This window comes from Rhamphochromis longiceps, linkage group LG14, assembly GCF_057381845.1.
Source record: "Rhamphochromis longiceps isolate RC_006_pf linkage group LG14, R_longiceps_female_GT1.1, whole genome shotgun sequence".
NCBI classification, from domain to species: domain Eukaryota; kingdom Metazoa; phylum Chordata; class Actinopteri; order Cichliformes; family Cichlidae; genus Rhamphochromis; species Rhamphochromis longiceps.
In genome coordinates, this window is record NC_140570.1 from 10,489,547 (window position 1) to 10,516,684 (window position 27,138).

General features: G+C 46.8%; 23 non-coding genes across 23 annotated transcripts; 5 read left to right on the top strand and 18 right to left on the bottom strand.

Annotated features, from left to right (window-relative positions):
• Window positions 1–156: 156 nt before the first annotated feature.
• LOC146653627 (signal recognition particle RNA) lies at window positions 157–455 on the bottom strand. Its single transcript, XR_014907393.1, has one exon.
• A 1,911-nt stretch (window positions 456–2,366) lies between these two features.
• On the bottom strand, window positions 2,367–2,449 carry trnal-cag (transfer RNA leucine (anticodon CAG)). The gene has a single exon. It is a non-coding gene; the product is annotated as a tRNA-Leu (tRNA).
• A 711-nt stretch (window positions 2,450–3,160) lies between these two features.
• LOC146653629 (signal recognition particle RNA) lies at window positions 3,161–3,453 on the bottom strand. The gene has a single exon (XR_014907406.1).
• A 488-nt stretch (window positions 3,454–3,941) lies between these two features.
• Window positions 3,942–4,013, top strand: trnaq-uug (transfer RNA glutamine (anticodon UUG)). The gene has a single exon. It is a non-coding gene; the product is annotated as a tRNA-Gln (tRNA).
• Window positions 4,014–5,363: 1,350 nt separating this feature from the next.
• trnal-cag (transfer RNA leucine (anticodon CAG)) lies at window positions 5,364–5,446 on the bottom strand. Its single transcript has one exon. It is a non-coding gene; the product is annotated as a tRNA-Leu (tRNA).
• A 711-nt stretch (window positions 5,447–6,157) lies between these two features.
• LOC146653632 (signal recognition particle RNA) lies at window positions 6,158–6,456 on the bottom strand. The gene has a single exon (XR_014907401.1).
• Window positions 6,457–6,944: 488 nt separating this feature from the next.
• On the top strand, window positions 6,945–7,016 carry trnaq-uug (transfer RNA glutamine (anticodon UUG)). The gene has a single exon. It is a non-coding gene; the product is annotated as a tRNA-Gln (tRNA).
• A 1,351-nt stretch (window positions 7,017–8,367) lies between these two features.
• On the bottom strand, window positions 8,368–8,450 carry trnal-cag (transfer RNA leucine (anticodon CAG)). Its single transcript has one exon. It is a non-coding gene; the product is annotated as a tRNA-Leu (tRNA).
• Window positions 8,451–9,161: 711 nt separating this feature from the next.
• Window positions 9,162–9,460, bottom strand: LOC146653635 (signal recognition particle RNA). The gene has a single exon (XR_014907394.1).
• A 1,911-nt stretch (window positions 9,461–11,371) lies between these two features.
• trnal-cag (transfer RNA leucine (anticodon CAG)) lies at window positions 11,372–11,454 on the bottom strand. The gene has a single exon. It is a non-coding gene; the product is annotated as a tRNA-Leu (tRNA).
• Window positions 11,455–12,165: 711 nt separating this feature from the next.
• Window positions 12,166–12,458, bottom strand: LOC146653637 (signal recognition particle RNA). Its single transcript, XR_014907407.1, has one exon.
• Window positions 12,459–12,946: 488 nt separating this feature from the next.
• trnaq-uug (transfer RNA glutamine (anticodon UUG)) lies at window positions 12,947–13,018 on the top strand. The gene has a single exon. It is a non-coding gene; the product is annotated as a tRNA-Gln (tRNA).
• A 1,351-nt stretch (window positions 13,019–14,369) lies between these two features.
• Window positions 14,370–14,452, bottom strand: trnal-cag (transfer RNA leucine (anticodon CAG)). The gene has a single exon. It is a non-coding gene; the product is annotated as a tRNA-Leu (tRNA).
• Window positions 14,453–15,163: 711 nt separating this feature from the next.
• On the bottom strand, window positions 15,164–15,462 carry LOC146653640 (signal recognition particle RNA). Its single transcript, XR_014907402.1, has one exon.
• A 1,910-nt stretch (window positions 15,463–17,372) lies between these two features.
• On the bottom strand, window positions 17,373–17,455 carry trnal-cag (transfer RNA leucine (anticodon CAG)). Its single transcript has one exon. It is a non-coding gene; the product is annotated as a tRNA-Leu (tRNA).
• Window positions 17,456–18,166: 711 nt separating this feature from the next.
• LOC146653642 (signal recognition particle RNA) lies at window positions 18,167–18,465 on the bottom strand. Its single transcript, XR_014907395.1, has one exon.
• A 488-nt stretch (window positions 18,466–18,953) lies between these two features.
• trnaq-uug (transfer RNA glutamine (anticodon UUG)) lies at window positions 18,954–19,025 on the top strand. The gene has a single exon. It is a non-coding gene; the product is annotated as a tRNA-Gln (tRNA).
• Window positions 19,026–20,376: 1,351 nt separating this feature from the next.
• On the bottom strand, window positions 20,377–20,459 carry trnal-cag (transfer RNA leucine (anticodon CAG)). The gene has a single exon. It is a non-coding gene; the product is annotated as a tRNA-Leu (tRNA).
• A 711-nt stretch (window positions 20,460–21,170) lies between these two features.
• On the bottom strand, window positions 21,171–21,469 carry LOC146653645 (signal recognition particle RNA). The gene has a single exon (XR_014907396.1).
• A 488-nt stretch (window positions 21,470–21,957) lies between these two features.
• Window positions 21,958–22,029, top strand: trnaq-uug (transfer RNA glutamine (anticodon UUG)). Its single transcript has one exon. It is a non-coding gene; the product is annotated as a tRNA-Gln (tRNA).
• Window positions 22,030–23,380: 1,351 nt separating this feature from the next.
• trnal-cag (transfer RNA leucine (anticodon CAG)) lies at window positions 23,381–23,463 on the bottom strand. Its single transcript has one exon. It is a non-coding gene; the product is annotated as a tRNA-Leu (tRNA).
• Window positions 23,464–24,174: 711 nt separating this feature from the next.
• Window positions 24,175–24,473, bottom strand: LOC146653648 (signal recognition particle RNA). The gene has a single exon (XR_014907397.1).
• A 1,911-nt stretch (window positions 24,474–26,384) lies between these two features.
• On the bottom strand, window positions 26,385–26,467 carry trnal-cag (transfer RNA leucine (anticodon CAG)). The gene has a single exon. It is a non-coding gene; the product is annotated as a tRNA-Leu (tRNA).
• Between the last annotated feature and the right edge of the window lie 671 nt (window positions 26,468–27,138).

Genomic DNA, 27,138 nt, shown 5'->3' on the forward strand with positions numbered 1-27,138 from the left:
TTAGAGTGGAGGATGTAGTTGCAGCTGTCCTGCAGGTGGAGGTGGTGCCGGACAAGCAGAGCAGCAGATTTGTGAGTGTTTTGGACTTGAATTAAAAAGACCAAGACATGCTGATGAGGCTGCTGTGTGATCTAGAGACAAGTATAAGGATGTGTATAAAGATTGGGTCTAGCTGTATTGCTCAGGCTGCGCTACAGCATCTATTCACAGGTGCGATCCCACTACTGAGCGACACGGGGGCTTTGACCTGCTCCGTCTCCGACCTGGGCCGGTGCACCCCTCCTTAGGTGACCTGGTGGTCTCAGGCTCCCCCAGGATCACCATATCAATGCCGAACGCAATGCGGACACCCGATCGACATAGCCTGCTGCAGCTCAGAGCTCCTGAGCTCAAACGATCCTCAAACCTCAGCCTCCCGGTAGCTTGGATTACAGGTACGCGCCACCGCACCCGGCGAGAATCACTTACGTTAACAGGGCTTTTAACCATGTCTGAGGTAACATCATGACACTAACCTGCTGCCCATCATTAGCAAAGTTGTAATGATGGGCAGCAAAGATGAGGAATGAATGGTGCACAATTGTTATATGCAAGTTTTTAGAAAGCTCGTGGTTAACCCAAGAGTATTTTGTCACAATATCAAGAAGAGTAAAGCTTCAATGTCAGAAGTGGGATTCAAAGCCACACCTCCAGGGGAGACTGCAACCTGAACGCAGCTTCTTAGACCGCTCAGCCATTCTGACATTGCAGTGCCAGTTTGGTGGAGGTTACCACTGTTAGATACTTTGGAAGAAACACACATTATCCTTCTCATAACACATATAGCAGCTGTTCAGCCATGGAAACGTAGTGCGAATAATCTACAATGTCATGCATACTGATCATTTGGCTGAATACTTTTAGACAGGTTGCCATGACATGACAGTTCACACAGCTTCTCATCGGTTCCATGGTGTAATGGTTAGCACTCTGGACTTTGAATCCAGCGATCCGCGTTCAAATCTCGGTGGCATCTGCTTTTTGGGAGGTGAAACCATACTGCATGTCACATAGTGGTAACTTGTTTTTGGTCGCCAAGCGGTCGAAGGCACTGCGTTCAGGTCGCAGTCTCTTCTGAAGGCGTTTGTTCGAATATAGCAGCTGTTCAGCCATGTAAACACATACTACGAAGCTCGTGGCGCCCACTTTCTGTGCTGACTTTGAGGTCGGAAGAGGTTTGGAGCTGTACAGTTAGTGAGTCAGCAGAGTGTTTGTGACTTTTGCGCACAAGCGCACCTCAGCACTCGGATACTCCAATCTGTAACTTTGTGTGGGTTGTAACTGAATTTCAGACAGCTCTTTAGTACCACATAGTGACTGACAAGTGAAGGAACTCTTTAGTGATTGACAAGTGTTTTGTAAAGGCAGACGTCATGGTTAGCTGCTTGATTTTATAAAGCTCTCACAGAAAACACAAGTCATACAGAAATTCAATGTGCCAGAGAAGACATGCAGTATGGTTTCACCCCCCAAAAATCAGGTCCCACCGATTTCACCAGATTTCACTCCATAAGAGTTTCCTCTTTTCAAAACTCTCCCAATTCATCCAGTGACCCTGCTCGGCCAGCGCTATGGCTCTGGCGTGTCTTACTGTTTCCTCCTTTCGACACACCTCCTCCACCACCATTTTTTGACGTTCGGTTACAGATGCCTGTTGCCACCGAGGTTGCCAAGACCAAATCCTTCTCTGCCCTGTTGGACGTGACCCACCATGTCATTATGGCTCAGAGCCGATTTGGCCTGTAGCACAGACGTGGCTGTGGTCCACTTCCTCCCTGTTGCTAGGGTGGGAGCAGCGCCCCTCACTATGGGGTCCCGGGAGTCCTTGAGTGACATCTCAAGCCTCACTCAAGGAGTGCAGTGTTGTTAATCCGCCTGAGGTCATTAGCCAAGTTTTGCCTTCGTTTGTCAAGTTGCCAGGTATCATTGAGGTCTACATTATACCACCGTCCCAGGCTCTTGATGGACATCTCTTAGACTGTTGGAATTGGTTCTCCACTGATATAGAATTGCCAGTTTCAAGTGTATTTTGTCACAACAGTAAGAAGTCTCCAAAGGTTGATTCTGTTCATCTGAATGTAGCGTTTTCAGTGGGAAAAATGTCTCGTCACTCATCCAAGTGACTTCTTCAGTGTCAGCTGACTGCAGGTTTCCCCAATCTTATAAACAGTATATTTGCATAATGACTGAAAGCAGCCCCCTGAAGGAACAGTGGGCTTGGAGGTCAGTTCCTTCATCACGATTATGCAAATTCTCATGACCATTGATCAACAACCACTGATCAAAGACCCATGAGTAGAAGGAAGAAAGAAGTGCCAAGATACAATTGTCAGAAGTGGGATTCGAACCCACGCCTCCAGGTGAGACTGCGCCCTGAACGCAGCGCCTTAGACCGCTCGGCCATCCTGACACATTGCAGCAGCCAACTAGTTGAATAATCCCACGCAGTTGCTGATTTCCATTTGACATACTTGTATGTTAAGTGCATGTAATAAACAAATAAAAATAATTACTAAGAAAATATATTGATTTAAAAGTTTGTGTTAAATGTTGTAAGTCAGATCGAAATAGAAAGATCAGGTGTGGTGGACAGGAATGATTAGATGTCAACAACTTGATTGGATGGCCAAAGTGTGAAATGTGACGTCCTGTGAGGGAAGCGTGAAAAAGCGTGAGCAGGTATAAAAAGACATTCTGGGTTCTTCTATTTTGTCTTTTGCGAGATGAGCAGTTGGGAAGGTTGGATCTAAGAGGTTCACAGTTGAAAGTTCAAGCAGACACGCTAGAGGGGGAACCACAGCCCAACCTGTGAACTGGTTTCAAATGAATGCCCAGCTGCTTTCCTGTTGGGTGATTTTCATCAACACAGAACACGGGGATAAATGCATTTTTGGTTCCATCCTCTCTCCTCACCAAGGAAATGTCCTACTTTGAGTTTGTCTCCACCTGCTGGGCGGTGGCGTGTTTAGAGTGGAGGATGTAGTTGCAGCTGTCCTGCAGGTGGAGGTGGTGCCGGACAAGCAGAGCAGCAGATTTGTGAGTGTTTTGGACTTGAATTAAAAAGACCAAGACATGCTGATCAGGCTGCTGTGTGATCTAGAGACAAGTATAAGGATGTGTATAAAGATTGGGTCTAGCTGTATTGCTCAGGCTGCGCTACAGCATCTATTCACAGGTGCGATCCCACTACTGAGCGACACGGGGGCTTTGACCTGCTCCGTCTCGGGCCGGTGCACCCCTCCTTAGGTGACCTGGTGGTCTCAGGCTCCCCCAGGATCACCATATCAATGCCGAACGCAATGCGGACACCCGATCGACATAGCCTGCTGCAGCTCAGAGCTCCTGAGCTCAAACGATCCTCAAACCTCAGCCTCCCGGTAGCTTGGATTACAGGTACGCGCCACCGCACCCGGCGAGAATCACTTACGTTAACAGGGCTTTTAACCATGTCTGAGGTAACATCATGACACTAACCTGCTGCCCATCATTAGCAAAGTTGTAATGATGGGCAGCAAAGATGAGGAATGAATGGTGCACAATTGTTATATGCAAGTTTTTAGAAAGCTCGTGGTTAACCCAAGAGTATTTTGTCACAATATCAAGAAGAGTAAAGCTTCAATGTCAGAAGTGGGATTCAAAGCCACACCTCCAGGGGAGACTGCAACCTGAACGCAGCGTCTTAGACCGCTCAGCCATTCTGACATTGCAGTGCCAGTTTGGTGGAGGTTACCACTGTTAGATACTTTGGAAGAAACACACATTATCCTTCTCATAACACATATAGCAGCTGTTCAGCCATGGAAACGTAGTGCGAATAATCTACAATGTCATCCATACTGATCATTTGGCTGAATACTTTTAGGCAGGTTGCCATGACATGACAGTTCACACAGCTTCTCATCGGTTCCATGGTGTAATGGTTAGCACTCTGGACTTTGAATCCAGCGATCCGCGTTCAAATCTCGGTGGGACCTGCTTATTGGGAGGTGAAACCATACTGCATGTCACATAGTGATAACTTGTTTTTGGTCGCCAAGCGGGCGAAGGCACTGCGTTCAGGTCGCAGTCTCCTCTGAAGGCGTTTGTTCGAATATAGCAGCTGTTCAGCCATGTAAACACATACTACGAAGCTCGTGGCGCCCACTTTCTGTGCTGACTTTGAGGTCGGAAGAGGTTTGGAGCTGTACAGTTAGTGAGTCAGCAGAGTGTTTGTGACTTTTGCGCACAAGCGCACCTCAGCACTCGGATACTCCAATCTGTAACTTTGTGTGGGCTGTAACTGAATTTCAGACAGCTCTTTAGTACCACATAGTGACTGACAAGTGAAGGATAACTTTAGTGATTGACAAGTGTTTTGTAAAGGCAGACGTCATGGTTAGCTGCTTGATTTTATAAAGCTCTCACAGAAAACACAAGTCATACAGAAATTCAATGTGCCAGAGAAGACATGCAGTATGGTTTCACCCCCCAAAAATCAGGTCCCACCGATTTCACCAGATTTCACTCCATAAGAGTTTCCTCTTTTCAAAACTCTCCCAATTCATCCAGTGACCCTGCTCGGCCAGCGCTATGGCTCTGGCGTGTCTTACTGTTTCCTCCTTTCGACACACCTCCTCCACCACCATTTTTTGACGTTCGGTTACAGATGCCTGTTGCCACCGAGGTTGCCAAGACCAAATCCTTCTCTGCCCTGTTGGACGCGACCCACCATGTCATTATGGCTCAGAGCCGATTTGGCCTGTAGCACAGACGTGGCTGTGGTCCACTTCCTCCCTGTTGCTAGGGTGGGAGCAGCGCCCCTCACTATGGGGTCCCGGGAGTCCTTGAGTGACATCTCAAGCCTCACTCAAGGAGTGCAGTGTTGTTAATCCGCCTGAGGTCATTAGCCAAGTTTTGCCTTCGTTTGTCAAGTTGCCAGGTATCATTGAGGTCTACATTATACCACCGTCCCAGGCTCTTGATGGACATCTCTTAGACTGTTGGAATTGGTTCTCCACTGATATAGAATTGCCAGTTTCAAGTGTATTTTGTCACAACAGTAAGAAGTCTCCAAAGGTTGATTCTGTTCATCTGAATGTAGCGTTTTCAGTGGGAAAAATGTCTCGTCACTCATCCAAGTGACTTCTTCAGTCTCAGCTGACTGCAGGTTTCCCCAATCTTATAAACAGTATATTTGCATAATGACTGAAAGCAGGCCCTGAAGGAACAGTGGGCTTGGAGGTCAGTTCCTTCATCACGATTATGCAAATTCTCATGACCATTGATCAACAACCACTGATCAAAGATACATGAGTAGAAGGAAGAAAGAAGTGCCAAGATACAATTGTCAGAAGTGGGATTCGAACCCACGCCTCCAGGTGAGACTGCGACCTGAACGCAGCGCCTTAGACCGCTCGGCCATCCTGACACATTGCAGCAGCCAACTAGTTGAATAATCCCACGCAGTTGCTGATTTCCATTTGACATACTTGTATGTTAAGTGCATGTAATAAACAAATAAAAATAATTACTAAGAAAATATATTGATTTAAAAGTTTGTGTTAAATGTTGTAAGTCAGATCGAAATAGAAAGATCAGGTGTGGTGGACAGGAATGATTAGATGTCAACAACTTGATTGGATGGCCAAAGTGTGAAATGTGACGTCCTGTGAGGGAAGCGTGAAAAAGCGTGAGCAGTTATAAAAAGACATTCTGGGTTCTTCTATTTTGTCTTTTGCGAGATGAGCAGTTGGGAAGGTTGGATCTAAGAGGTTCACAGTTGAAAGTTCAAGCAGACACGCTAGAGGGGGAACCACAGCCCAACCTGTGAACTGGTTTCAAATGAATGCCCAGCTGCTTTCCTGTTGGGTGATTTTCATCAACACAGAACACGGGGATAAATGCATTTTTGGTTCCATCCTCTCTCCTCACCAAGGAAATGTCCTACTTTGAGTTTGTCTCCACCTGCTGGGCGGTGGCGTGTTTAGAGTGGAGGATGTAGTTGCAGCTGTCCTGCAGGTGGAGGTGGTGCCGGACAAGCAGAGCAGCAGATTTGTGAGTGTTTTGGACTTGAATTAAAAAGACCAAGACATGCTGATCAGGCTGCTGTGTGATCTAGAGACAAGTATAAGGATGTGTATAAAGATTGGGTCTAGCTGTATTGCTCAGGCTGCGCTACAGCATCTATTCACAGGTGCGATCCCACTACTGAGCGACACGGGGGCTTTGACCTGCTCCGTCTCCGACCTGGGCCGGTGCACCCCTCCTTAGGTGACCTGGTGGTCTCAGGCTCCCCCAGGATCACCATATCAATGCCGAACGCAATGCGGACACCCGATCGACATAGCCTGCTGCAGCTCAGAGCTCCTGAGCTCAAACGATCCTCAAACCTCAGCCTCCCGGTAGCTTGGATTACAGGTACGCACCAACGCACCCGGCGTGAAGCACTTACGTTAACAGGGCTTTTAACCATGTCTGAGGTAACATCATGACACTATCCTGCTGCCCATCATTAGCAAAGTTGTAATGATGGGCAGCAAAGATGAGGAATGAATGGTGCACAATTGTTATATGCAAGTTTTTAGAAAGCTCGTGGTTAACCCAAGAGTATTTTGTCACAATATCAAGAAGAGTAAAGCTTCAATGTCAGAAGTGGGATTCAAAGCCACACCTCCAGGGGAGACTGCAACCTGAACGCAGCGTCTTAGACCGCTCAGCCATTCTGACATTGCAGTGCCAGTTTGGTGGAGGTTACCACTGTTAGATACTTTGGAAGAAACACACATTATCCTTCTCATAACACATATAGCAGCTGTTCAGCCATGGAAACGTAGTGCGAATAATCTACAATGTCATGCATACTGATCATTTGGCTGAATACTTTTAGACAGGTTGCCATGACATGACAGTTCACACAGTTTAACATCGGTTCCATGGTGTAATGGTTAGCACTCTGGACTTTGAATCCAGCGATCCGCGTTCAAGTCTCGGTGGGACCTTCTTATTGGGAGGTGAAACCATACTGCATGTCACATAGTGATAACTTGTTTTTGGTCGCCAAGCGGGCGAAGGCACTGCGTTCAGGTCGCAGTCTCCTCTGAAGGCGTTTGTTCGAATATAGCAGCTGTTCAGCCATGTAAACACATACTACGAAGCTCGTGGCGCCCACTTTCTGTGCTGACTTTGAGGTCGGAAGAGGTTTGGAGCTGTACAGTTAGTGAGTCAGCAGAGTGTTTGTGACTTTTGCGCACAAGCGCACCTCAGCACTCGGATACTCCAATCTGTAACTTTGTGTGGGTTGTAACTGAATTTCAGACAGCTCTTTAGTACCACATAGTGACTGACAAGTGAAGGAACTCTTTAGTGATTGACAAGTGTTTTGTAAAGGCAGACGTCATGGTTAGCTGCTTGATTTTATAAAGCTCTCACAGAAAACACAAGTCATACAGAAATTCAATGTGCCAGAGAAGACATGCAGTATGGTTTCACCCCCCAAAAATCAGGTCCCACCGATTTCACCAGATTTCACTCCATAAGAGTTTCCTCTTTTCAAAACTCTCCCAATTCATCCAGTGACCCTGCTTGGCCAGCGCTATGGCTCTGGCGTGTCTTACTGTTTCCTCCTTTCGACACACCTCCTCCACCACCATTTTTTGACGTTCGGTTACAGATGCCTGTTGCCACCGAGGTTGCCAAGACCAAATCCTTCTCTGCCCTGTTGGACGCGACCCACCATGTCATTATGGCTCAGAGCCGATTTGGCCTGTAGCACAGACGTGGCTGTGGTCCACTTCCTCCCTGTTGCTAGGGTGGGAGCAGCGCCCCTCACTATGGGGTCCCGGGAGTCCTTGAGTGACATCTCAAGCCTCACTCAAGGAGTGCAGTGTTGTTAATCCGCCTGAGGTCATTAGCCAAGTTTTGCCTTCGTTTGTCAAGTTGCCAGGTATCATTGAGGTCTACATTATACCACCGTCCCAGGCTCTTGATGGACATCTCTTAGACTGTTGGAATTGGTTCTCCACTGATATAGAATTGCCAGTTTCAAGTGTATTTTGTCACAACAGTAAGAAGTCTCCAAAGGTTGATTCTGTTCATCTGAATGTAGCGTTTTCAGTGGGAAAAATGTCTCGTCACTCATCCAAGTGACTTCTTCAGTGTCAGCTGACTGCAGGTTTCCCCAATCTTATAAACAGTATATTTGCATAATGACTGAAAGCAGCCCCCTGAAGGAACAGTGGGCTTGGAGGTCAGTTCCTTCATCACGATTATGCAAATTCTCATGACCATTGATCAACAACCACTGATCAAAGACCCATGAGTAGAAGGAAGAAAGAAGTGCCAAGATACAATTGTCAGAAGTGGGATTCGAACCCACGCCTCCAGGTGAGACTGCGACCTGAACGCAGCGCCTTAGACCGCTCGGCCATCCTGACACATTGCAGCAGCCAACTAGTTGAATAATCCCACGCAGTTGCTGATTTCCATTTGACATACTTGTATGTTAAGTGCATGTAATAAACAAATAAAAATAATTACTAAGAAAATATATTGATTTAAAAGTTTGTGTTAAATGTTGTAAGTCAGATCGAAATAGAAAGATCAGGTGTGGTGGACAGGAATGATTAGATGTCAACAACTTGATTGGATGGCCAAAGTGTGAAATGTGACGTCCTGTGAGGGAAGCGTGAAAAAGCGTGAGCAGGTATAAAAAGACATTCTGGGTTCTTCTATTTTGTCTTTTGCGAGATGAGCAGTTGGGAAGGTTGGATCTAAGAGGTTCACAGTTGAAAGTTCAAGCAGACACGCTAGAGGGGGAACCACAGCCCAACCTGTGAACTGGTTTCAAATGAATGCCCAGCTGCTTTCCTGTTGGGTGATTTTCATCAACACAGAACACGGGGATAAATGCATTTTTGGTTCCATCCTCTCTCCTCACCAAGGAAATGTCCTACTTTGAGTTTGTCTCCACCTGCTGGGCGGTGGCGTGTTTAGAGTGGAGGATGTAGTTGCAGCTGTCCTGCAGGTGGAGGTGGTGCCGGACAAGCAGAGCAGCAGATTTGTGAGTGTTTTGGACTTGAATTAAAAAGACCAAGACATGCTGATGAGGCTGCTGTGTGATCTAGAGACAAGTATAAGGATGTGTATAAAGATTGGGTCTAGCTGTATTGCTCAGGCTGCGCTACAGCATCTATTCACAGGTGCGATCCCACTACTGAGCGACACGGGGGCTTTGACCTGCTCCGTCTCCGACCTGGGCCGGTGCACCCCTCCTTAGGTGACCTGGTGGTCTCAGGCTCCCCCAGGATCACCATATCAATGCCGAACGCAATGCGGACACCCGATCGACATAGCCTGCTGCAGCTCAGAGCTCCTGAGCTCAAACGATCCTCAAACCTCAGCCTCCCGGTAGCTTGGATTACAGGTACGCGCCACCGCACCCGGCGAGAATCACTTACGTTAACAGGGCTTTTAACCATGTCTGAGGTAACATCATGACACTAACCTGCTGCCCATCATTAGCAAAGTTGTAATGATGGGCAGCAAAGATGAGGAATGAATGGTGCACAATTGTTATATGCAAGTTTTTAGAAAGCTCGTGGTTAACCCAAGAGTATTTTGTCACAATATCAAGAAGAGTAAAGCTTCAATGTCAGAAGTGGGATTCAAAGCCACACCTCCAGGGGAGACTGCAACCTGAACGCAGCTTCTTAGACCGCTCAGCCATTCTGACATTGCAGTGCCAGTTTGGTGGAGGTTACCACTGTTAGATACTTTGGAAGAAACACACATTATCCTTCTCATAACACATATAGCAGCTGTTCAGCCATGGAAACGTAGTGCGAATAATCTACAATGTCATGCATACTGATCATTTGGCTGAATACTTTTAGACAGGTTGCCATGACATGACAGTTCACACAGCTTCTCATCGGTTCCATGGTGTAATGGTTAGCACTCTGGACTTTGAATCCAGCGATCCGCGTTCAAATCTCGGTGGCATCTGCTTTTTGGGAGGTGAAACCATACTGCATGTCACATAGTGGTAACTTGTTTTTGGTCGCCAAGCGGTCGAAGGCACTGCGTTCAGGTCGCAGTCTCTTCTGAAGGCGTTTGTTCGAATATAGCAGCTGTTCAGCCATGTAAACACATACTACGAAGCTCGTGGCGCCCACTTTCTGTGCTGACTTTGAGGTCGGAAGAGGTTTGGAGCTGTACAGTTAGTGAGTCAGCAGAGTGTTTGTGACTTTTGCGCACAAGCGCACCTCAGCACTCGGATACTCCAATCTGTAACTTTGTGTGGGTTGTAACTGAATTTCAGACAGCTCTTTAGTACCACATAGTGACTGACAAGTGAAGGAACTCTTTAGTGATTGACAAGTGTTTTGTAAAGGCAGACGTCATGGTTAGCTGCTTGATTTTATAAAGCTCTCACAGAAAACACAAGTCATACAGAAATTCAATGTGCCAGAGAAGACATGCAGTATGGTTTCACCCCCCAAAAATCAGGTCCCACCGATTTCACCAGATTTCACTCCATAAGAGTTTCCTCTTTTCAAAACTCTCCCAATTCATCCAGTGACCCTGCTCGGCCAGCGCTATGGCTCTGGCGTGTCTTACTGTTTCCTCCTTTCGACACACCTCCTCCACCACCATTTTTTGACGTTCGGTTACAGATGCCTGTTGCCACCGAGGTTGCCAAGACCAAATCCTTCTCTGCCCTGTTGGACGTGACCCACCATGTCATTATGGCTCAGAGCCGATTTGGCCTGTAGCACAGACGTGGCTGTGGTCCACTTCCTCCCTGTTGCTAGGGTGGGAGCAGCGCCCCTCACTATGGGGTCCCGGGAGTCCTTGAGTGACATCTCAAGCCTCACTCAAGGAGTGCAGTGTTGTTAATCCGCCTGAGGTCATTAGCCAAGTTTTGCCTTCGTTTGTCAAGTTGCCAGGTATCATTGAGGTCTACATTATACCACCGTCCCAGGCTCTTGATGGACATCTCTTAGACTGTTGGAATTGGTTCTCCACTGATATAGAATTGCCAGTTTCAAGTGTATTTTGTCACAACAGTAAGAAGTCTCCAAAGGTTGATTCTGTTCATCTGAATGTAGCGTTTTCAGTGGGAAAAATGTCTCGTCACTCATCCAAGTGACTTCTTCAGTGTCAGCTGACTGCAGGTTTCCCCAATCTTATAAACAGTATATTTGCATAATGACTGAAAGCAGCCCCCTGAAGGAACAGTGGGCTTGGAGGTCAGTTCCTTCATCACGATTATGCAAATTCTCATGACCATTGATCAACAACCACTGATCAAAGACCCATGAGTAGAAGGAAGAAAGAAGTGCCAAGATACAATTGTCAGAAGTGGGATTCGAACCCACGCCTCCAGGTGAGACTGCGCCCTGAACGCAGCGCCTTAGACCGCTCGGCCATCCTGACACATTGCAGCAGCCAACTAGTTGAATAATCCCACGCAGTTGCTGATTTCCATTTGACATACTTGTATGTTAAGTGCATGTAATAAACAAATAAAAATAATTACTAAGAAAATATATTGATTTAAAAGTTTGTGTTAAATGTTGTAAGTCAGATCGAAATAGAAAGATCAGGTGTGGTGGACAGGAATGATTAGATGTCAACAACTTGATTGGATGGCCAAAGTGTGAAATGTGACGTCCTGTGAGGGAAGCGTGAAAAAGCGTGAGCAGGTATAAAAAGACATTCTGGGTTCTTCTATTTTGTCTTTTGCGAGATGAGCAGTTGGGAAGGTTGGATCTAAGAGGTTCACAGTTGAAAGTTCAAGCAGACACGCTAGAGGGGGAACCACAGCCCAACCTGTGAACTGGTTTCAAATGAATGCCCAGCTGCTTTCCTGTTGGGTGATTTTCATCAACACAGAACACGGGGATAAATGCATTTTTGGTTCCATCCTCTCTCCTCACCAAGGAAATGTCCTACTTTGAGTTTGTCTCCACCTGCTGGGCGGTGGCGTGTTTAGAGTGGAGGATGTAGTTGCAGCTGTCCTGCAGGTGGAGGTGGTGCCGGACAAGCAGAGCAGCAGATTTGTGAGTGTTTTGGACTTGAATTAAAAAGACCAAGACATGCTGATCAGGCTGCTGTGTGATCTAGAGACAAGTATAAGGATGTGTATAAAGATTGGGTCTAGCTGTATTGCTCAGGCTGCGCTACAGCATCTATTCACAGGTGCGATCCCACTACTGAGCGACACGGGGGCTTTGACCTGCTCCGTCTCGGGCCGGTGCACCCCTCCTTAGGTGACCTGGTGGTCTCAGGCTCCCCCAGGATCACCATATCAATGCCGAACGCAATGCGGACACCCGATCGACATAGCCTGCTGCAGCTCAGAGCTCCTGAGCTCAAACGATCCTCAAACCTCAGCCTCCCGGTAGCTTGGATTACAGGTACGCGCCACCGCACCCGGCGAGAATCACTTACGTTAACAGGGCTTTTAACCATGTCTGAGGTAACATCATGACACTAACCTGCTGCCCATCATTAGCAAAGTTGTAATGATGGGCAGCAAAGATGAGGAATGAATGGTGCACAATTGTTATATGCAAGTTTTTAGAAAGCTCGTGGTTAACCCAAGAGTATTTTGTCACAATATCAAGAAGAGTAAAGCTTCAATGTCAGAAGTGGGATTCAAAGCCACACCTCCAGGGGAGACTGCAACCTGAACGCAGCGTCTTAGACCGCTCAGCCATTCTGACATTGCAGTGCCAGTTTGGTGGAGGTTACCACTGTTAGATACTTTGGAAGAAACACACATTATCCTTCTCATAACACATATAGCAGCTGTTCAGCCATGGAAACGTAGTGCGAATAATCTACAATGTCATCCATACTGATCATTTGGCTGAATACTTTTAGGCAGGTTGCCATGACATGACAGTTCACACAGCTTCTCATCGGTTCCATGGTGTAATGGTTAGCACTCTGGACTTTGAATCCAGCGATCCGCGTTCAAATCTCGGTGGGACCTGCTTATTGGGAGGTGAAACCATACTGCATGTCACATAGTGATAACTTGTTTTTGGTCGCCAAGCGGGCGAAGGCACTGCGTTCAGGTCGCAGTCTCCTCTGAAGGCGTTTGTTCGAATATAGCAGCTGTTCAGCCATGTAAACACATACTACGAAGCTCGTGGCGCCCACTTTCTGTGCTGACTTTGAGGTCGGAAGAGGTTTGGAGCTGTACAGTTAGTGAGTCAGCAGAGTGTTTGTGACTTTTGCGCACAAGCGCACCTCAGCACTCGGATACTCCAATCTGTAACTTTGTGTGGGCTGTAACTGAATTTCAGACAGCTCTTTAGTACCACATAGTGACTGACAAGTGAAGGATAACTTTAGTGATTGACAAGTGTTTTGTAAAGGCAGACGTCATGGTTAGCTGCTTGATTTTATAAAGCTCTCACAGAAAACACAAGTCATACAGAAATTCAATGTGCCAGAGAAGACATGCAGTATGGTTTCACCCCCCAAAAATCAGGTCCCACCGATTTCACCAGATTTCACTCCATAAGAGTTTCCTCTTTTCAAAACTCTCCCAATTCATCCAGTGACCCTGCTCGGCCAGCGCTATGGCTCTGGCGTGTCTTACTGTTTCCTCCTTTCGACACACCTCCTCCACCACCATTTTTTGACGTTCGGTTACAGATGCCTGTTGCCACCGAGGTTGCCAAGACCAAATCCTTCTCTGCCCTGTTGGACGCGACCCACCATGTCATTATGGCTCAGAGCCGATTTGGCCTGTAGCACAGACGTGGCTGTGGTCCACTTCCTCCCTGTTGCTAGGGTGGGAGCAGCGCCCCTCACTATGGGGTCCCGGGAGTCCTTGAGTGACATCTCAAGCCTCACTCAAGGAGTGCAGTGTTGTTAATCCGCCTGAGGTCATTAGCCAAGTTTTGCCTTCGTTTGTCAAGTTGCCAGGTATCATTGAGGTCTACATTATACCACCGTCCCAGGCTCTTGATGGACATCTCTTAGACTGTTGGAATTGGTTCTCCACTGATATAGAATTGCCAGTTTCAAGTGTATTTTGTCACAACAGTAAGAAGTCTCCAAAGGTTGATTCTGTTCATCTGAATGTAGCGTTTTCAGTGGGAAAAATGTCTCGTCACTCATCCAAGTGACTTCTTCAGTCTCAGCTGACTGCAGGTTTCCCCAATCTTATAAACAGTATATTTGCATAATGACTGAAAGTAGCCGCCTGAAGGAACAGTGGGCTTGGAGGTCAGTTCCTTCATCACGATTATGCAAATTCTCATGACCATTGATCAACAACCACTGATCAAAGATACATGAGTAGAAGGAAGAAAGAAGTGCCAAGATACAATTGTCAGAAGTGGGATTCGAACCCACGCCTCCAGGTGAGACTGCGACCTGAACGCAGCGCCTTAGACCGCTCGGCCATCCTGACACATTGCAGCAGCCAACTAGTTGAATAATCCCACGCAGTTGCTGATTTCCATTTGACATACTTGTATGTTAAGTGCATGTAATAAACAAATAAAAATAATTACTAAGAAAATATATTGATTTAAAAGTTTGTGTTAAATGTTGTAAGTCAGATCGAAATAGAAAGATCAGGTGTGGTGGACAGGAATGATTAGATGTCAACAACTTGATTGGATGGCCAAAGTGTGAAATGTGACGTCCTGTGAGGGAAGCGTGAAAAAGCGTGAGCAGTTATAAAAAGACATTCTGGGTTCTTCTATTTTGTCTTTTGCGAGATGAGCAGTTGGGAAGGTTGGATCTAAGAGGTTCACAGTTGAAAGTTCAAGCAGACACGCTAGAGGGGGAACCACAGCCCAACCTGTGAACTGGTTTCAAATGAATGCCCAGCTGCTTTCCTGTTGGGTGATTTTCATCAACACAGAACACGGGGATAAATGCATTTTTGGTTCCATCCTCTCTCCTCACCAAGGAAATGTCCTACTTTGAGTTTGTCTCCACCTGCTGGGCGGTGGCGTGTTTAGAGTGGAGGATGTAGTTGCAGCTGTCCTGCAGGTGGAGGTGGTGCCGGACAAGCAGAGCAGCAGATTTGTGAGTGTTTTGGACTTGAATTAAAAAGACCAAGACATGCTGATCAGGCTGCTGTGTGATCTAGAGACAAGTATAAGGATGTGTATAAAGATTGGGTCTAGCTGTATTGCTCAGGCTGCGCTACAGCATCTATTCACAGGTGCGATCCCACTACTGAGCGACACGGGGGCTTTGACCTGCTCCGTCTCCGACCTGGGCCGGTGCACCCCTCCTTAGGTGACCTGGTGGTCTCAGGCTCCCCCAGGATCACCATATCAATGCCGAACGCAATGCGGACACCCGATCGACATAGCCTGCTGCAGCTCAGAGCTCCTGAGCTCAAACGATCCTCAAACCTCAGCCTCCCGGTAGCTTGGATTACAGGTACGCACCAACGCACCCGGCGTGAAGCACTTACGTTAACAGGGCTTTTAACCATGTCTGAGGTAACATCATGACACTATCCTGCTGCCCATCATTAGCAAAGTTGTAATGATGGGCAGCAAAGATGAGGAATGAATGGTGCACAATTGTTATATGCAAGTTTTTAGAAAGCTCGTGGTTAACCCAAGAGTATTTTGTCACAATATCAAGAAGAGTAAAGCTTCAATGTCAGAAGTGGGATTCAAAGCCACACCTCCAGGGGAGACTGCAACCTGAACGCAGCGTCTTAGACCGCTCAGCCATTCTGACATTGCAGTGCCAGTTTGGTGGAGGTTACCACTGTTAGATACTTTGGAAGAAACACACATTATCCTTCTCATAACACATATAGCAGCTGTTCAGCCATGGAAACGTAGTGCGAATAATCTACAATGTCATGCATACTGATCATTTGGCTGAATACTTTTAGACAGGTTGCCATGACATGACAGTTCACACAGCTTCTCATTGGTTCCATGGTGTAATGGTTAGCACTCTGGACTTTGAATCCAGCGATCCGCGTTCAAATCTCGGTGGCATCTGCTTTTTGGGAGGTGAAACCATACTGCATGTCACATAGTGGTAACTTGTTTTTGGTCGCCAAGCGGTCGAAGGCACTGCGTTCAGGTCGCAGTCTCCTCTGAAGGCGTTTGTTCGAATATAGCAGCTGTTCAGCCATGTAAACACATACTATGAAGCTCGTGGCGCCCACTTTCTGTGCTGACTTTGAGGTCGGAAGAGGTTTGGAGCTGTACAGTTAGTGAGTCAGCAGAGTGTTTGTGACTTTTGCGCACAAGCGCACCTCAGCACTCGGATACTCCAATCTGTAACTTTGTGTGGGTTGTAACTGAATTTCAGACAGCTCTTTAGTACCACATAGTGACTGACAAGTGAAGGAACTCTTTAGTGATTGACAAGTGTTTTGTAAAGGCAGACGTCATGGTTAGCTGCTTGATTTTATAAAGCTCTCACAGAAAACACAAGTCATACAGAAATTCAATGTGCCAGAGAAGACATGCAGTATGGTTTCACCCCCCAAAAATCAGGTCCCACCGATTTCACCAGATTTCACTCCATAAGAGTTTCCTCTTTTCAAAACTCTCCCAATTCATCCAGTGACCCTGCTTGGCCAGCGCTATGGCTCTGGCGTGTCTTACTGTTTCCTCCTTTGGATACACCTCCTCCACCACCATTTTTTGACGTTCGGTTACAGATGCCTGTTGCCACCGAGGTTGCCAAGACCAAATCCTTCTCTGCCCTGTTGGACGCGACCCACCATGTCATTATGGCTCAGAGCCGATTTGGCCTGTAGCACAGACGTGGCTGTGGTCCACTTCCTCCCTGTTGCTAGGGTGGGAGCAGCGCCCCTCACTATGGGGTCCCGGGAGTCCTTGAGTGACATCTCAAGCCTCACTCAAGGAGTGCAGTGTTGTTAATCCGCCTGAGGTCATTAGCCAAGTTTTGCCTTCGTTTGTCAAGTTGCCAGGTATCATTGAGGTCTACATTATACCACCGTCCCAGGCTCTTGATGGACATCTCTTAGACTGTTGGAATTGGTTCTCCACTGATATAGAATTGCCAGTTTCAAGTGTATTTTGTCACAACAGTAAGAAGTCTCCAAAGGTTGATTCTGTTCATCTGAATGTAGCGTTTTCAGTGGGAAAAATGTCTCGTCACTCATCCAAGTGACTTCTTCAGTCTCAGCTGACTGCAGGTTTCCCCAATCTTATAAACAGTATATTTGCATAATGACTGAAAGCAGGCCCTGAAGGAACAGTGGGCTTGGAGGTCAGTTCCTTCATCACGATTATGCAAATTCTCATGACCATTGATCAACAACCACTGATCAAAGATACATGAGTAGAAGGAAGAAAGAAGTGCCAAGATACAATTGTCAGAAGTGGGATTCGAACCCACGCCTCCAGGTGAGACTGCGACCTGAACGCAGCGCCTTAGACCGCTCGGCCATCCTGACACATTGCAGCAGCCAACTAGTTGAATAATCCCACGCAGTTGCTGATTTCCATTTGACATACTTGTATGTTAAGTGCATGTAATAAACAAATAAAAATAATTACTAAGAAAATATATTGATTTAAAAGTTTGTGTTAAATGTTGTAAGTCAGATCGAAATAGAAAGATCAGGTGTGGTGGACAGGAATGATTAGATGTCAACAACTTGATTGGATGGCCAAAGTGTGAAATGTGACGTCCTGTGAGGGAAGCGTGAAAAAGCGTGAGCAGTTATAAAAAGACATTCTGGGTTCTTCTATTTTGTCTTTTGCGAGATGAGCAGTTGGGAAGGTTGGATCTAAGAGGTTCACAGTTGAAAGTTCAAGCAGACACGCTAGAGGGGGAACCACAGCCCAACCTGTGAACTGGTTTCAAATGAATGCCCAGCTGCTTTCCTGTTGGGTGATTTTCATCAACACAGAACACGGGGATAAATGCATTTTTGGTTCCATCCTCTCTCCTCACCAAGGAAATGTCCTACTTTGAGTTTGTCTCCACCTGCTGGGCGGTGGCGTGTTTAGAGTGGAGGATGTAGTTGCAGCTGTCCTGCAGGTGGAGGTGGTGCCGGACAAGCAGAGCAGCAGATTTGTGAGTGTTTTGGACTTGAATTAAAAAGACCAAGACATGCTGATCAGGCTGCTGTGTGATCTAGAGACAAGTATAAGGATGTGTATAAAGATTGGGTCTAGCTGTATTGCTCAGGCTGCGCTACAGCATCTATTCACAGGTGCGATCCCACTACTGAGCGACACGGGGGCTTTGACCTGCTCCGTCTCCGACCTGGGCCGGTGCACCCCTCCTTAGGTGACCTGGTGGTCTCAGGCTCCCCCAGGATCACCATATCAATGCCGAACGCAATGCGGACACCCGATCGACATAGCCTGCTGCAGCTCAGAGCTCCTGAGCTCAAACGATCCTCAAACCTCAGCCTCCCGGTAGCTTGGATTACAGGTACGCGCCACCGCACCCGGCGAGAATCACTTACGTTAACAGGGCTTTTAACCATGTCTGAGGTAACATCATGACACTATCCTGCTGCCCATCATTAGCAAAGTTGTAATGATGGGCAGCAAAGATGAGGAATGAATGGTGCACAATTGTTATATGCAAGTTTTTAGAAAGCTCGTGGTTAACCCAAGAGTATTTTGTCACAATATCAAGAAGAGTAAAGCTTCAATGTCAGAAGTGGGATTCAAAGCCACACCTCCAGGGGAGACTGCAACCTGAACGCAGCGTCTTAGACCGCTCAGCCATTCTGACATTGCAGTGCCAGTTTGGTGGAGGTTACCACTGTTAGATACTTTGGAAGAAACACACATTATCCTTCTCATAACACATATAGCAGCAGTTCAGCCATGGAAACGTAGTGCGAATAATCTACAATGTCATCCATACTGATCATTTGGCTGAATACTTTTAGGCAGGTTGCCATGACATGACAGTTCACACAGTTTCACATCGGTTCCATGGTGTAATGGTTAGCACTCTGGACTTTGAATCCAGCGATCCGCGTTCAAGTCTCGGTGGGACCTGCTTATTGGGAGGTGAAACCATACTGCATGTCACATAGTGGTAACTTGTTTTTGGTCGCCAAGCGGGCGAAGGCACTGCGTTCAGGTCGCAGTCTCCTCTGAAGGCGTTTGTTCGAATATAGCAGCTGTTCAGCCATGTAAACACATACTACGAAGCTCGTGGCGCCCACTTTCTGTGCTGACTTTGAGGTCGGAAGAGGTTTGGAGCTGTACAGTTAGTGAGTCAGCAGAGTGTTTGTGACTTTTGCGCACAAGCGCACCTCAGCACTCGGATACTCCAATCTGTAACTTTGTGTGGGTTGTAACTGAATTTCAGACAGCTCTTTAGTACCACATAGTGACTGACAAGTGAAGGAACTCTTTAGTGATTGACAAGTGTTTTGTAAAGGCAGACGTCATGGTTAGCTGCTTGATTTTATAAAGCTCTCACAGAAAACACAAGTCATACAGAAATTCAATGTGCCAGAGAAGACATGCAGTATGGTTTCACCCCCCAAAAATCAGGTCCCACCGATTTCACCAGATTTCACTCCATAAGAGTTTCCTCTTTTCAAAACTCTCCCAATTCATCCAGTGACCCTGCTCGGCCAGCGCTATGGCTCTGGCGTGTCTTACTGTTTCCTCCTTTCGACACACCTCCTCCACCACCATTTTTTGACGTTCGGTTACAGATGCCTGTTGCCACCGAGGTTGCCAAGACCAAATCCTTCTCTGCCCTGTTGGACGCGACCCACCATGTCATTATGGCTCAGAGCCGATTTGGCCTGTAGCACAGACGTGGCTGTGGTCCACTTCCTCCCTGTTGCTAGGGTGGGAGCAGCGCCCCTCACTATGGGGTCCCGGGAGTCCTTGAGTGACATCTCAAGCCTCACTCAAGGAGTGCAGTGTTGTTAATCCGCCTGAGGTCATTAGCCAAGTTTTGCCTTCGTTTGTCAAGTTGCCAGGTATCATTGAGGTCTACATTATACCACCGTCCCAGGCTCTTGATGGACATCTCTTAGACTGTTGGAATTGGTTCTCCACTGATATAGAATTGCCAGTTTCAAGTGTATTTTGTCACAACAGTAAGAAGTCTCCAAAGGTTGATTCTGTTCATCTGAATGTAGCGTTTTCAGTGGGAAAAATGTCTCGTCACTCATCCAAGTGACTTCTTCAGTGTCAGCTGACTGCAGGTTTCCCCAATCTTATAAACAGTATATTTGCATAATGACTGAAAGCAGCCCCCTGAAGGAACAGTGGGCTTGGAGGTCAGTTCCTTCATCACGATTATGCAAATTCTCATGACCATTGATCAACAACCACTGATCAAAGACCCATGAGTAGAAGGAAGAAAGAAGTGCCAAGATACAATTGTCAGAAGTGGGATTCGAACCCACGCCTCCAGGTGAGACTGCGACCTGAACGCAGCGCCTTAGACCGCTCGGCCATCCTGACACATTGCAGCAGCCAACTAGTTGAATAATCCCACGCAGTTGCTGATTTCCATTTGACATACTTGTATGTTAAGTGCATGTAATAAACAAATAAAAATAATTACTAAGAAAATATATTGATTTAAAAGTTTGTGTTAAATGTTGTAAGTCAGATCGAAATAGAAAGATCAGGTGTGGTGGACAGGAATGATTAGATGTCAACAACTTGATTGGATGGCCAAAGTGTGAAATGTGACATCCTGTGAGGGAAGCGTGAAAAAGCGTGAGCAGTTATAAAAAGACATTCTGGGTTCTTCTATTTTGTCTTTTGCGAGATGAGCAGTTGGGAAGGTTGGATCTAAGAGGTTCACAGTTGAAAGTTCAAGCAGACACGCTAGAGGGGGAACCACAGCCCAACCTGTGAACTGGTTTCAAATGAATGCCCAGCTGCTTTCCTGTTGGGTGATTTTCATCAACACAGAACACGGGGATAAATGCATTTTTGGTTCCATCCTCTCTCCTCACCAAGGAAATGTCCTACTTTGAGTTTGTCTCCACCTGCTGGGCGGTGGCGTGTTTAGAGTGGAGGATGTAGTTGCAGCTGTCCTGCAGGTGGAGGTGGTGCCGGACAAGCAGAGCAGCAGATTTGTGAGTGTTTTGGACTTGAATTAAAAAGACCAAGACATGCTGATCAGGCTGCTGTGTGATCTAGAGACAAGTATAAGGATGTGTATAAAGATTGGGTCTAGCTGTATTGCTCAGGCTGCGCTACAGCATCTATTCACAGGTGCGATCCCACTACTGAGCGACACGGGGGCTTTGACCTGCTCCGTCTCCGACCTGGGCCGGTGCACCCCTCCTTAGGTGACCTGGTGGTCTCAGGCTCCCCCAGGATCACCATATCAATGCCGAACGCAATGCGGACACCCGATCGACATAGCCTGCTGCAGCTCAGAGCTCCTGAGCTCAAACGATCCTCAAACCTCAGCCTCCCGGTAGCTTGGATTACAGGTACGCGCCACCGCACCCGGCGAGAATCACTTACGTTAACAGGGCTTTTAACCATGTCTGAGGTAACATCATGACACTAACCTGCTGCCCATCATTAGCAAAGTTGTAATGATGGGCAGCAAAGATGAGGAATGAATGGTGCACAATTGTTATATGCAAGTTTTTAGAAAGCTCGTGGTTAACCCAAGAGTATTTTGTCACAATATCAAGAAGAGTAAAGCTTCAATGTCAGAAGTGGGATTCAAAGCCACACCTCCAGGGGAGACTGCAACCTGAACGCAGCTTCTTAGACCGCTCAGCCATTCTGACATTGCAGTGCCAGTTTGGTGGAGGTTACCACTGTTAGATACTTTGGAAGAAACACACATTATCCTTCTCATAACACATATAGCAGCTGTTCAGCCATGGAAACGTAGTGCGAATAATCTACAATGTCATGCATACTGATCATTTGGCTGAATACTTTTAGACAGGTTGCCATGACATGACAGTTCACACAGTTTCACATCGGTTCCATGGTGTAATGGTTAGCACTCTGGACTTTGAATCCAGCGATCCGCGTTCAAGTCTCGGTGGGACCTGCTTATTGGGAGGTGAAACCATACTGCATGTCACATAGTGATAACTTGTTTTTGGTCGCCAAGCGGGCGAAGGCACTGCGTTCAGGTCGCAGTCTCCTCTGAAGGCGTTTGTTCGAATATAGCAGCTGTTCAGCCATGTAAACACATACTACGAAGCTCGTGGCGCCCACTTTCTGTGCTGACTTTGACGTCGGAAGAGGTTTGGAGCTGTACAGTTAGTGAGTCAGCAGAGTGTTTGTGACTTTTGCGCACAAGCGCACCTCAGCACTCGGATACTCCAATCTGTAACTTTGTGTGGGTTGTAACTGAATTTCAGACAGCTCTTTAGTACCACATAGTGACTGACAAGTGAAGGAACTCTTTAGTGATTGACAAGTGTTTTGTAAAGGCAGACGTCATGGTTAGCTGCTTGATTTTATAAAGCTCTCACAGAAAACACAAGTCATACAGAAATTCAATGTGCCAGAGAAGACATGCAGTATGGTTTCACCCCCCAAAAATCAGGTCCCACCGATTTCACCAGATTTCACTCCATAAGAGTTTCCTCTTTTCAAAACTCTCCCAATTCATCCAGTGACCCTGCTTGGCCAGCGCTATGGCTCTGGCGTGTCTTACTGTTTCCTCCTTTGGACACACCTCCTCCACCACCATTTTTTGACGTTCGGTTACAGATGCCTGTTGCCACCGAGGTTGCCAAGACCAAATCCTTCTCTGCCCTGTTGGACGCGACCCACCATGTCATTATGGCTCAGAGCCGATTTGGCCTGTAGCACAGACGTGGCTGTGGTCCACTTCCTCCCTGTTGCTAGGGTGGGAGCAGCGCCCCTCACTATGGGGTCCCGGGAGTCCTTGAGTGACATCTCAAGCCTCACTCAAGGAGTGCAGTGTTGTTAATCCGCCTGAGGTCATTAGCCAAGTTTTGCCTTCGTTTGTCAAGTTGCCAGGTATCATTGAGGTCTACATTATACCACCGTCCCAGGCTCTTGATGGACATCTCTTAGACTGTTGGAATTGGTTCTCCACTGATATAGAATTGCCAGTTTCAAGTGTATTTTGTCACAACAGTAAGAAGTCTCCAAAGGTTGATTCTGTTCATCTGAATGTAGCGTTTTCAGTGGGAAAAATGTCTCGTCACTCATCCAAGTGACTTCTTCAGTCTCAGCTGACTGCAGGTTTCCCCAATCTTATAAACAGTATATTTGCATAATGACTGAAAGCAGCCCCCTGAAGGAACAGTGGGCTTGGAGGTCAGTTCCTTCATCACGATTATGCAAATTCTCATGACCATTAATCAACAACCACTGATCAAAGACCCATGAGTAGAAGGAAGAAAGAAGTGCCAAGATACAATTGTCAGAAGTGGGATTCGAACCCACGCCTCCAGGTGAGACTGCGACCTGAACGCAGCGCCTTAGACCGCTCGGCCATCCTGACACATTGCAGCAGCCAACTAGTTGAATAATCCCACGCAGTTGCTGATTTCCATTTGACATACTTGTATGTTAAGTGCATGTAATAAACAAATAAAAATAATTACTAAGAAAATATATTGATTTAAAAGTTTGTGTTAAATGTTGTAAGTCAGATCGAAATAGAAAGATCAGGTGTGGTGGACAGGAATGATTAGATGTCAACAACTTGATTGGATGGCCAAAGTGTGAAATGTGACGTCCTGTGAGGGAAGCGTGAAAAAGCGTGAGCAGTTATAAAAAGACATTCTGGGTTCTTCTATTTTGTCTTTTGCGAGATGAGCAGTTGGGAAGGTTGGATCTAAGAGGTTCACAGTTGAAAGTTCAAGCAGACACGCTAGAGGGGGAACCACAGCCCAACCTGTGAACTGGTTTCAAATGAATGCCCAGCTGCTTTCCTGTTGGGTGATTTTCATCAACACAGAACACGGGGATAAATGCATTTTTGGTTCCATCCTCTCTCCTCACCAAGGAAATGTCCTACTTTGAGTTTGTCTCCACCTGCTGGGCGGTGGCGTGTTTAGAGTGGAGGATGTAGTTGCAGCTGTCCTGCAGGTGGAGGTGGTGCCGGACAAGCAGAGCAGCAGATTTGTGAGTGTTTTGGACTTGAATTAAAAAGACCAAGACATGCTGATCAGGCTGCTGTGTGATCTAGAGACAAGTATAAGGATGTGTATAAAGATTGGGTCTAGCTGTATTGCTCAGGCTGCGCTACAGCATCTATTCACAGGTGCGATCCCACTACTGAGCGACACGGGGGCTTTGACCTGCTCCGTCTCCGACCTGGGCCGGTGCACCCCTCCTTAGGTGACCTGGTGGTCTCAGGCTCCCCCAGGATCACCATATCAATGCCGAACGCAATGCGGACACCCGATCGACATAGCCTGCTGCAGCTCAGAGCTCCTGAGCTCAAACGATCCTCAAACCTCAGCCTCCCGGTAGCTTGGATTACAGGTACGCGCCACCGCACCCGGCGAGAATCACTTACGTTAACAGGGCTTTTAACCATGTCTGAGGTAACATCATGACACTAACCTGCTGCCCATCATTAGCAAAGTTGTAATGATGGGCAGCAAAGATGAGGAATGAATGGTGCACAATTGTTATATGCAAGTTTTTAGAAAGCTCGTGGTTAACCCAAGAGTATTTTGTCACAATATCAAGAAGAGTAAAGCTTCAATGTCAGAAGTGGGATTCAAAGCCACACCTCCAGGGGAGACTGCAACCTGAACGCAGCTTCTTAGACCGCTCAGCCATTCTGACATTGCAGTGCCAGTTTGGTGGAGGTTACCACTGTTAGATACTTTGGAAGAAACACACATTATCCTTCTCATAACACATATAGCAGCTGTTCAGCCATGGAAACGTAGTGCGAATAATCTACAATGTCATGCATACTGATCATTTGGCTGAATACTTTTAGACAGGTTGCCATGACATGACAGTTCACACAGCTTCTCATCGGTTCCATGGTGTAATGGTTAGCACTCTGGACTTTGAATCCAGCGATCCGCGTTCAAATCTCGGTGGCATCTGCTTTTTGGGAGGTGAAACCATACTGCATGTCACATAGTGGTAACTTGTTTTTGGTCGCCAAGCGGTCGAAGGCACTGCGTTCAGGTCGCAGTCTCCTCTGAAGGCGTTTGTTCGAATATAGCAGCTGTTCAGCCATGTAAACACATACTACGAAGCTCGTGGCGCCCACTTTCTGTGCTGACTTTGAGGTCGGAAGAGGTTTGGAGCTGTACAGTTAGTGAGTCAGCAGAGTGTTTGTGACTTTTGCGCACAAGCGCACCTCAGCACTCGGATACTCCAATCTGTAACTTTGTGTGGGTTGTAACTGAATTTCAGACAGCTCTTTAGTACCACATAGTGACTGACAAGTGAAGGAACTCTTTAGTGATTGACAAGTGTTTTGTAAAGGCAGACGTCATGGTTAGCTGCTTGATTTTATAAAGCTCTCACAGAAAACACAAGTCATACAGAAATCCAATGTGCCAGAGAAGACATGCAGTATGGTTTCACCCCCCAAAAATCAGGTCCCACCGATTTCACCAGATTTCACTCCATAAGAGTTTCCTCTTTTCAAAACTCTCCCAATTCATCCAGTGACCCTGCTTGGCCAGCGCTATGGCTCTGGCGTGTCTTACTGTTTCCTCCTTTCGACACACCTCCTCCACCACCATTTTTTGACGTTCGGTTACAGATGCCTGTTGCCACCGAGGTTGCCAAGACCAAATCCTTCTCTGCCCTGTTGGACGCGACCCACCATGTCATTATGGCTCAGAGCCGATTTGGCCTGTAGCACAGACGTGGCTGTGGTCCACTTCCTCCCTGTTGCTAGGGTGGGAGCAGCGCCCCTCACTATGGGGTCCCGGGAGTCCTTGAGTGACATCTCAAGCCTCACTCAAGGAGTGCAGTGTTGTTAATCCGCCTGAGGTCATTAGCCAAGTTTTGCCTTCGTTTGTCAAGTTGCCAGGTATCATTGAGGTCTACATTATACCACCGTCCCAGGCTCTTGATGAACATCTCTTAGACTGTTGGAATTGGTTCTCCACTGATATAGAATTGCCAGTTTCAAGTGTATTTTGTCACAACAGTAAGAAGTCTCCAAAGGTTGATTCTGTTCATCTGAATGTAGCGTTTTCAGTGGGAAAAATGTCTCGTCACTCATCCAAGTGACTTCTTCAGTGTCAGCTGACTGCAGGTTTCCCCAATCTTATAAACAGTATATTTGCATAATGACTGAAAGTAGCCCCCTGAAGGAACAGTGGGCTTGGAGGTCAGTTCCTTCATCACGATTATGCAAATTCTCATGACCATTGATCAACAACCACTGATCAAAGACCCATGAGTAGAAGGAAGAAAGAAGTGCCAAGATACAATTGTCAGAAGTGGGATTCGAACCCACGCCTCCAGGTGAGACTGCGACCTGAACTCAGCGCCTTAGACCGCTCGGCCATCCTGACACATTGCAGCAGCCAACTAGTTGAATAATCCCACGCAGTTGCTGATTTCCATTTGACATACTTGTATGTTAAGTGCATGTAATAAACAAATAAAAATAATTACTAAGAAAATATATTGATTTAAAAGTTTGTGTTAAATGTTGTAAGTCAGATCGAAATAGAAAGATCAGGTGTGGTGGACAGGAATGATTAGATGTCAACAACTTGATTGGATGGCCAAAGTGTGAAATGTGACGTCCTGTGAGGGAAGCGTGAAAAAGCGTGAGCAGTTATAAAAAGACATTCTGGGTTCTTCTATTTTGTCTTTTGCGAGATGAGCAGTTGGGAAGGTTGGATCTAAGAGGTTCACAGTTGAAAGTTCAAGCAGACACGCTAGAGGGGGAACCACAGCCCAACCTGTGAACTGGTTTCAAATGAATGCCCAGCTGCTTTCCTGTTGGGTGATTTTCATCAACACAGAACACGGGGATAAATGCATTTTTGGTTCCATCCTCTCTCCTCACCAAGGAAATGTCCTACTTTGAGTTTGTCTCCACCTGCTGGGCGGTGGCGTGTTTAGAGTGGAGGATGTAGTTGCAGCTGTCCTGCAGGTGGAGGTGGTGCCGGACAAGCAGAGCAGCAGATTTGTGAGTGTTTTGGACTTGAATTAAAAAGACCAAGACATGCTGATC